Source organism: Branchiostoma belcheri, unplaced genomic scaffold, assembly GCF_001625305.1.
Source record: "Branchiostoma belcheri isolate BF01 breed outbred unplaced genomic scaffold, Haploidv18h27 scaffold8, whole genome shotgun sequence".
Lineage (NCBI taxonomy): Eukaryota > Metazoa > Chordata > Leptocardii > Amphioxiformes > Branchiostomatidae > Branchiostoma > Branchiostoma belcheri.
The window spans coordinates 66,621-77,178 of NW_017804464.1; the positions used below are offsets into that span (position 1 = coordinate 66,621).

At 43.7% G+C, this 10,558-nt stretch overlaps 1 protein-coding gene and 1 pseudogene across 6 annotated transcripts in view; one reads left to right on the forward strand and one right to left on the reverse strand.

Annotated features, from left to right (window-relative positions):
* The window catches only part of LOC109486208 (hemicentin-1-like), a 112,579-nt gene that overhangs the window by 60,777 nt on the left and 41,244 nt on the right, over positions 1–10,558 (reverse strand). For 4 of the 6 annotated variants that reach the window (XM_019789922.1, XM_019789921.1, XM_019789920.1 and 1 more), the window contains exon 3: positions 7,174–7,212. The gene's annotated coding sequence lies outside the window, so the exon portion shown is untranslated. Of the gene's footprint in view, positions 1–1,804; positions 1,933–7,173; positions 7,213–9,663; positions 9,782–10,558 lie in introns of those variants that run through there. The other 2 variants (XM_019789918.1, XM_019789917.1) reach the window with 2 other exon arrangements.
* Positions 9,499–10,071, forward strand: LOC109485984 (annotated as a pseudogene).

The window sequence follows — 10,558 nt, forward strand, 5'->3', positions numbered from 1 at the left end:
AAGCGTGCTCTAGTGTAGGCCATAAAATCACTCTGCACGGAAATAAAAGTTTACAGCTGTTCTGTAGAAACATTTCCGTTCGCAGCAGAGGAAGTCTACAACCGTTGACCCAAATTGTACTGCAGAAGTACTTGGCTAATCTACCGCGGTTTTTGAATCCCTATTCACAAACCTTTATGTGCATTGGAAAAGAGATCAAATGTCTGCATGGAATATGAAATTCTCATAACTCAGCATCGCTGGTCAGGTGCAGGGTAGATTGGATTTGGACGAGAAGATTGGGCATTATTCTTATAAGCGATTTACGGTCATTTTACGGACGGAGAACGTTATTTATGGCAGCACTTATCCCCACACCTGGCAATAGTTATTCTTCGCGGGGTATACTAACCGGAGGGGGTGTGAGGAGGTGGGGCGCCAAATGGGGGCGTTCCACCTGCCCAAGACACAAGAGCTACCGTACAAATAGCGCTGGAGTTTTCATGCTACACGTTATCCCTAACCTTTTATCGTAAATCTTCCGAATGAAAATTGGTGTTAGATGTCAACTGTTGAGGTGCATCGTTATGACGGCTGGTTTTGCTACATTTGTTCCGCTCTATGCTTTATGGGTGTAGTTTACGACTTTCGGCTTGACCCCGTCCAAGGTGCTGAAGTTCCGATTGCTGGAACGACATTAGCGCAAATTATTTCCCAAAGTTGTTACGCGCCATAAAGGCGATACCACTGACCTTGCCCGTGACCTATTCTCCTTGAAGAGTTTGATTAAATTTTTATGATAAATCGAACTGTGGCTATAGGTACCACAAGAGGAGTGGCGTAGTTGACCTGGCCGCGGACCTTTATGTAATTGTCCGAATCTATCTTACCCGAAATTGTAAATTACCATATGACGTGTCTATCAGGCAAAACGATCTCGCCCGCTCCAAGAATACTAAGGCGGTGTGCTTTACATCTCTTGTTTTAACTGCATGCTAATTTATGATAATTAGCAAACACAGCTACGCTTTTAGGCACAGCTATCGATTTTTAGGAAGGAAAGGCCCGTCTTCTCCCAGCAGCTCCATATGTAGTCGTCATGGCCGCATTTGTAGTTTCACAGGGGATGGTTTATCTACGTGACACAGCAGATCGCTCACGAAATGATGAGAGAACGCCACGACGTTTTGCCGATTGTTTTCGCAAGTGCTCCTCGCGGCCTATCGCGCCGTAAGCCGCTGTCACGACAACACGGTGCCGGGTGGTTCTCATATCGTTATCAACCGGGTCATCACGCATTCTGCCGAATCACCATGGAAACGATTGATTTAGGAGCTCGCGGGTATTACAGGCTGATTTGTAATACGATCTACTTCAGATCTATCGCGGTATGGCCATGACGTATCGGCAGCCCACCGCGCCCGGCCACGCGGGGAATTCATTTACATGGAAGCCCCTTTCCTAAGCAGCTCACGTTCTCCTCCCGCAGAGCCACGGCGGCCCTCCAAGCCTTAAGTACGACTGAACGTCTGAAAGGACGGAACGACTCACGGATTCAATCACACAGTCCAGTAGTGCGTAAAAGAGCCCGGACAGCTCGCCATTTCTGTCGCCCACACGTTTATTCAATCCGGAGCGTTCTAAGCTCATATTGCTGGTAACAACGCTATCGATGCAGTCGATACATTCAGTTAAGCCACGAAAACCCACAGTGCACAAACCCGCCGACGGTTATATCGTACCGGGGGACTGAATGAATACAGAGACACACCCGACAAACACATATCACTGTGCTGAACAAATACCGTTACATTTCAGGGCCTACCTTGTTATGGACGTGTTGCACAAAATGCTCTGCGAAGCCTGGGACCCATCGTATCTGCAGCACGCTTAACCAGGGACCCAGCTCATCTGGTCCGGTTTTCAGGCTTGCCATGTAAACTTGCATGGTGAACATCGCGTTGGCAGTGTTACGGGCTACATGGCGACGTCCCAGTGCTGCCCGATACTCAGAACTGAAGAAAGGCTGTGTAGGCAAGGAGTGCGTCGGTAAACCGTCCCTTACTTCTGCGTCACGTCCAAACCTTAGCGCAGTCCTCCATAGTATGCGGGACGCAGAGTTAGTGACGCTGCTTGCTGGCGGAATAATACATTGAGCTCCATTAGAGGTGAGTGCGCTGTGCGCCCGGGGTTTGTCCAAATTCCCCACGGGGTGCAGCAGGGGGCACGGCGGTGGTTAGCTGTCAGCCACCCCTCCTCCTTACCAACTCACTCAGGTAGTTTAACTTCCTCGGGCGCGCGGAAGTGGATTACATGACAGCTAGGTCGGCACCTCTGATGAGGGCGTGTGCAGCCGGGGTGGCGCTCTTCTTGGAAGTGCAACATTCCAGTGCAGCGCCCCTCAGCTGTATTGATGTCAGTGGAGGTGTGCTCGTTTACATGACGCGGTGGATCTCCATCTTGCTCCCCGGTTCTCCCCGAATCCTTCTCGTATTCGCATGAAAGTTTAAATCACCTCTAATGTCCCGAGAATAGCGGGCATAAAACGCAATAGGAGCGTCCGAAGGGCATGTCTAATACCCGCGTCCATTCAATAATACTACACGGGAATTGGACCTAGAATATTTATAAGGGCTATCAATTTTTGAATCTTTATTGAGCGAATCACTGCAAATCATCGCTTGGTATTGGCGGCAGTAGGGGATAGACCTGGCCATTTGATACCCCACGAAGGCTGGAAAGGCAACGCTAATGTTTTCCCAACGTCACAACATTAGTAAAAGTCCCGTATAGTAACTGAAAATGAGTTTGCGAATAGGTTAGGCCGGTGGGATAGAATTGTCATTTGGGGACGCCTTCTGGGAGTGTTGGCTCCAGCACCTCTATGAAAAAGGCATTAACACTGGCGGGCTACATTCAAGGGTTGGGTCCTCGATCATCGTTAACGTTCACAGCAAAGCTATCCGGAACTAAATCATCCATTTACACAAACCAGTGACTCCTAATGAGAACTGGGGGAAGTGAAGTTTATCTAGATACAACGTCCCCCCGTCTTATGGACGGCCAAGGCGTTAACGTTTGGAGAGTAGCGTGACCTTCTCAGAACTCAAAAGTCCCTAATGTGTCAATAACGAGAGACTAGTCGTGTTTAAATGAATAATGCCTACAAGCTACTTTTCTATAACATGACTAGACAGACTTAAATCTTACAAGGGATATTTGTCAAGTCATATCTAGCTGAGTAATAGGAGTAACGAGAGGTGATCATGGCTATTTTGTCTGTTTAATTTCATTACAGTATTTTTCGTCAAATATGTGATCCCATCGGACATGTTCTTCGTCGTTTTATTGGCAATCTTGCATAGTGTTTGAAAAAAAAAGGTTTGGCTATTTAACGTTTAGTTAGGCGAAAGGCACTGGTAAACCTTGGGCGAATCCTGCATATGTACTGCTGATGATGCTATAAAACGCCATACCACCATCCCTACCTCGCCCCTAGCGAGAAAACAAATCTAGGATGTCTTATTTGACGAGTCAGGTAGAGAAAAAAGAGGCCAGGGACGGGGTTTTTCCACCCAGGCAGAGATACTATCTCCGATACACCATTATTCCAGCCTGCCTGCTGCGCACACGGCACGGTAAATGAAGACCAGATATCCTGTGTAGACTTCCGTTCTTTCTGCTCCATTTCGTGCGAGCGCATCAATTATTTAAGCTCTTGCAATCGACGTGAATTAACCAAACTGTCCCGGCAGGGACTCCTGTCGACACTGCCTACACATCTGGCCAAGAAGGTGAAGTTCACTCACCTTATATAGTATATACCCTCATTTGTTTTCTTTTATATCTTATATAATGCAGTGGAAGACGAAAATCATTTCATCTCTAATTGTTCGTTTTAAGATGATATCAGAAACCAATTATTTACGAAAATACACCCTTACTTTCCCACTCTCCCTTACCATGAGAAATAAATTCTACTTCTTAAATCAAAGAACCCTCAAATCATAGAAGTGGGTACATTTGCCCTGCATTGCCTCAAAAGAAGAAGTCAAACCCAGTAAAATTAGTACCATGTATGTTCTAAAATGTAGCATACCTAAATTTTACGTACCTGCACCACTCAGAATGTAAGTATGATAAGTATGGATCATACTAAAAGTGTTCTGAAACCATTGCCATTATGTCTTTTATACTTCATAGGGAGTAACTGTGAATGCAGCACTACATGCCTACATGTACATGCTTTGACTACAAATTAGGGAGTCTACTACTACTTCTACACACAAACACTTTTGAAAATCGTCCTGTGCAATGGAATTGAATATACATAGCTTCATGATGTAAACTCGCAAACCAACGTTAATGTAAGAATTCTAATATATGACCGATATATTCTCCCACAGATACATATTTAACGCACATCCCCACACATGAAATCAACATCTTTACGGCGTAAAAGTATATTAATACCTCGATCTGTCCTGAAAATTCTGCAAGGAAAATTTGCATCTAGATAGTAGACCAATGTGTTAGAATTATTAGCATTGTACCGACGACATAAGGCATAGAGTGATTTTGAAAGCAGTATAGATGGAAGCAAGATGTATGCAGGGAAAGCCCACGGGATATTGCTACATACTGGTGTAACGTTAAATCATACCATAGTTTGAACAGGAAAATACGGTAGCTTTTGACCAGCTGTCAAGAGGAAAAGAAAGCAATTTCTGTTCAGTCTAACAGGAAAACGTGTACTCTAAAGATAAGCAAAAAATTTATGGGGTCGTTGAACTGGGAATTCTCCTTTCCCTTGGGGCCTTTTTCAGTTATGAAAATAGCGTGGACTATTCTAATTCATCATTTCAGGAGCTGAAGATATATATTTTAAGTTCGTGTTGGGTGCCATAGTGTGGAACCGGAATATCGAATCAGACATGTTAGACAACTACTCATAGTAACAAGGCAACACTTTCAAATGGTGTAATTGTAATTATATATCAATTAACATTGATGTGCTGCACAATGAAATATATGTGTAATCGAACATGTAAGGTTGCGCTTTTACATACTGGAAGGGTTTTCCGAGTAGATTTAAAAGTGATTATAATGCATTGGATAAGATAATAACATAAATAACACAGTATTGTGACTGTATGCTATGATTGAGGTCCTATACCTTTAACCACGTAAGTTGTGAAGAATTAAACTTTAATGTTGCCCACCCTACACTAACTATGACTGATGTTCAAACACCATGTAACGTGTCACACAGACGGCCAACACGGCCCTGCTGACGTCACGTCAGGTCATGTGACATGTGATAAGGTTAATGCAGAATCCCTACCCAGGATTACGCAGGGCTGCTAAAAGCTATCCTAAAAATTTACAGGTCCATCCAGCGTTTTCATTGCCGTCAGAGGAATACGCAGATGGATTTTTGTGTTTTCAGAAAAGCTATCCACAGGGGACAGGAGTAAGGGCAGCGACAAATCACAGCGAATGTTGGAACATAACGTCAAAAGGATTTGGCCTTACATATGCCATGTGTTTATATAGCAAAAAGCTCCATGTTGGCATCCCAGGATAAGACAGAAATGAAGTAATGGGACTTCAAAGGGAGAACCACTGCGGGAGTGAGAAACTACGCACGGCCCCAGGTCTCCGCGGGACATGAGAATGGTCATCTGAACGTGTTGACTTAGTCAACATGACGCCATGTCAGTGGGTGTTAGGAGACAGTAGTCTACGGACCAGGGCCTGGGTGGATGCTGATGGTACCGTTGGGTATCGTTATGGGACTATCTACGGTGCCTTACGTGTGATTAGTTATGGCACTTGGTTCGGCTGAGGCGTACAACTTTTAGTTCACCTTGTTCTGACCTTTCCTACCTTCACATCTAGACATGCCAAATGCGATAGCTTTTCACATCGGATGCCATGCACGTATGTTGTCAAAGTAACTCAATGTAACTTATTAATGACTTTAATTCTTTAAAAAAAACTTAAACTAAACCGGACCAACGAAACTACATCGTGGAACACACACACACACACACACACACACACACACACACACACACACATATATATATATATATATATACATATGTGCACCCCGGTCAACCATGGCCGAACCTCGGTTAGTGTTTGGGTGGAAGTGTGACAGGGGCTTAAGCTAGTACAACGTTCACCCCCTTGTTGTATAAGGTGATTTGATTGGTCGACGACTTATCTCATGTGATGCCATTTTGAGAACCCCACCCCTCACGCAATCCCTCCGAGTGCTAATGCGTATGTCGCAACACGTGGTTAAAGCTTCACATAATCTCCCTTACATACGTCACTGTGGTGATGAATTATCTCTCTTATTAATAAGAAAGGAAGACCAGATTACACTGTAAGCCGGTTTAAATCTTCCAGTGAGTGCGGACGTGTTTAAGGCAGTTTGCAAGATTTTGTTAGAAAAAAAAAACATCTATGTCCAATACACAAGTTCGAAAACTTGATTAGCTGGTAGGAGCAAAGCTCGGCGGCTTAATGAAGTACCAAAACGAGAACGTTTGGAAGCTAGCCTTGGGACATCCCAGGGCAAGACGAATGAGGATGAGGGCCGCCTCGCGATGCGATCTAATCAATAGTCCTTGGAAAACCTCATTTCTACAGTCTGCCCTGAGGAAGATGGCGCTAGACCAACAGATAAGAGAGAAAGGCAGAGGCACGGGCGGCAATAGTTCTCTGGACCATCCCTGCCTAGGGTAATTGGTATGACTATTGGTCGATTTCCACAGGGATGAAACCTACGCCAGCGTGAAAAGGACCTTTGCAGCTTCTGCTAATAATAGACCGGGGGAATTAGAAGCCATGTACGTAACATCACGGTCTTCTCTGAGCTTGCAAGAGAACGGCAATTTGACTACTTCTGTTATATCATCAATGTGGGTGTAATGAAAGCCACACTTGCCGTTTTACCATGTGTATACATGGGTAGATCCGATAAACTGTTTCCCATGGTCACAAGTTACACTTCTGGGTAGGATGTGGTGAAATTAAAGGATCAACAATATCAGTTCAAGGCATTGATTCTGCACAAGTACATACCTATGGAACCACTTATACCTATTGTTGGATATTTAATGTTTACTAGTCTACTTAACCTTATACACATAACATTGATTTCAAGTGGCGATGTCTCACCTGCTATGTCACCAACTGCGGCATCTTCCAACGTGCGTTCTGCAAAATAGCAAAAAAGGGCACCAGTGTTGATATAAAATAATACAATTAAAGAAACGGATCAAGCACTGATACTGCTCTTCAGTATCTTCACATCAATGAGATTATGTTATGCGCCTTAATCTGATAATACAGAATGGAGATGGCTTTGTAGCCAAGATATGAGATGTTATGTATCTATTACAATATAATGACAATGCAACGCTTTTCATATTTGGCTTTGCTCAATCTTTAAAAAGAGATTCTTAAAAATGTCCTTGACCGAAATGAACTCTAGAAAGGTGAGCAAAGATAACCTTTCACTCCAATACAAAAACATAATCCCTTGACTTGGCAAAATTAATGAACTATAACGTCTCCTATTAAATCTCTTATGAATCTTCTTCATGTCAACCTCTAACTCAAGCATGACGGAATTGGGCCATGACCATACCTAGATATCCCACGAACTTTTAACATTACAGAATGCCTCAATCATTCATAGGTTTTGTTATCTGCTACATCATTGGAATGATATAATGACATAACCTCTGAAAGCATTGTATCACTGCAAACACAGCTAACCAGTAAGTTCTGGGAAAAACGTTCAGCTATAAGGTTTATAGAATGACGTAGTGCCTGTACAGTGTAATCATGACGTGAAAATTGGCCGCCATGTTTGGTTTTGTCTGGTTTATTTGGATCTCCATTAGTGACAAGTCATTAGTCTTCCTAGAGTCCACATTAACATATTACAAAATATAACAACAGAAATGCACATCAATATATACAATGGAATTAACAAAAATCACCATAAGCTGTACTGAAAATTGGAATGATAATCATAATAATTTGAATCATTTACACGACAAAATATCAATTCGGTTTAACAGAGAAATTTATAACGAAACTCAAAGTCAAAGCTGCCAAGTGAATACGAAATGTGTATACATGTACCGTGGTGCTTTATACGACATAATTACAGTCACTCTTTGACTTTCAGACATCGATATCATTGTCAAAGAGGAGAATGCGGTAAAAAAGTTAGAGGGTGTCCGCTGCGTCAAACATGATCTGCCGGAGAAAATTGGGTTAGTTTGAAAAATGCCAAGTTTTATTCCGATCGATCTTCCAAATGTCACATTTAGGCTGATAATGACAGGATCGATAAATGCCGAGATCAAGAGCTGCTATGAACTTTGAATGAAGTTGAAGGAGTTTTGGTTATTCAATAGCCATTTTGACATTTCAGTGGCCAACCCTATCGTCTAATGATACTGTGTATGGGTGAGAGATTATTAGTCGGTACCATCATACAAGGTGCGTTTTTTAACCGTTGTACAATTTGAATAAATAATTAGTTGATATGTATGTTGATGTGTCCAAGTATGTACACACATCGGACAAAATAGAAAATAGTGGTAAGACATTTCAAGTATTGGACATAACTACAGTACACATGACAAATCGTTCCGTAAGTTGCTCTTTGAATCGAGCTACGAAGGTTTTGCAGATCTCTGAAGAGCAAAATTGCTACCCTTAACTTCACACACATACCGCGCCCGTTGCCATTCGTTACAACCGTGTTTCTAGAATGTTCCTTTTGAATGTGAAAGTGTTGGAGGTTCTTCTGGTCGCCAGGGGTCAGTAGTCATCCCCGTCTTCCATAATAACGCCGGTACAGAGCCATAAACTTGCCTGACAGGAGAATGTCCAGAACAGGCTCCGACCAAAACATCTAAAGATGCCGACCTGGCGCTCAGTGACCCCTGAACTCACAGGGGAGACATCTCGTGCGGGTAGGAGCTAGGTGGGTAATGCATTCACGCACTTAGAGCCTCATATGGCACAGTCCAAGCAACATATCTCCTGCTACTGCACACGCGAGCATGTCATAAGCTCCAAACAGCTTCTACATCCCAGATACCATCGGATTATAAATTAACGTGGATGCATTTTCACGTCGTGCATACACAGTGTGATGTTACAGATAGAGGAAGCGTAAAGATGTAAGTATAGATCGCATGGGATATTAAGGTTCTAAGCCTAAGGGCGTCACGAGGAATGGTATTTTGATACTTAAATAATATGAGACAAGGAAACAGCTAGCTACATATTTACTTACGTCTATTCTGTACGCCGCGTTTATGTAACGGTATTTTGCACGGAATGCTCTCATTCTCAATGCGCGGATCGATAAATGATAGTCGAATCGTCCATGCAAACAACCTTTGTAACCATACTGCAGGCTGTAAACCTAAAGGTGTTACCGTTATGTGTGAATGCAGCGAAATTATGTATCTAAGAATGGTCAAGACGCATGACGATATTGCAAGATTATTGCAGGTGCGGTGTATGTGGAAAAGACCAACATATATCTATAAAGCGCAACCGAATGAAGGCTATGACGAGCACAACAGACAACAGCAGACAGGCATGCTGTGTACGGATTACAACGGCAAATATCTTTACCCCGGGTCTCAGGTACAGGAGAAGTTGAAGAAGCGTCCCTCCATTTCTTCCGCCATTGTAAGAACGCGGGAGCTGAATCCGAGAAGGCTTTCTTCAGATGGCGCCGCCCTGCCTTGTACAGTACCGGCGCTTCACCACTAACACTATCGCGCAGGATAATATGTGAATAGCATTACGACCCTGACGTCACGGCAGGAAGAAGCATGGCGCCTGTATTTCGGCAGGAAGAAACCTGGCGGTTTTCCCGAATGTATATGGGAAGGGCGCCAGTGTGCAGGCCGTGGTGTGGACAGTGCAGCCGTCAGCGCACCGTTTGGCACGTACTCTGCAGGGAGACGGAATACCCGCCTTAGCGTGCCGGGGGAGCGCAAGACTGATGATGGGACCGAGAGCGGCTTCGTGACGTGACTACATAATCGTCCTGTAACCTGGGAACGAGTGACTACTGACAGAAGATTTTCGCTGGAAACGTAGCCTGGGTGCCAGACTGTTGCCAGGACAGTATACAGGCTAGCTCCTCGGCTCCGAAAATTTTACCATGATCACCCCCCCCCCAGGTGCCATCCCCCAGGACAAAGTAATGCACTTAATATTTCCATCCAGTCACCTTGATTTATATTACGTTCTGGCACACATGAGAAGAGACGGTATAGGCAGAGCTACATGGCCCTGTAAATGGGTAGTCAGGTCGACTTACAATAAACAATACACTATGTCGGTATAGCCATGCACACGCCTCCAAAATGCAAGAAAGCCAATGGTTGCGACAATGTAAAGCACTGTAAGTACATAAAATTTCGTCTTTTGTTCCTGGACCTGGTCAACAACTGTATAAGTTAAGGTCTATTTGCTACCAGAGATATCTACAATCAGGTGAACTTAAGATTTCAAGTAT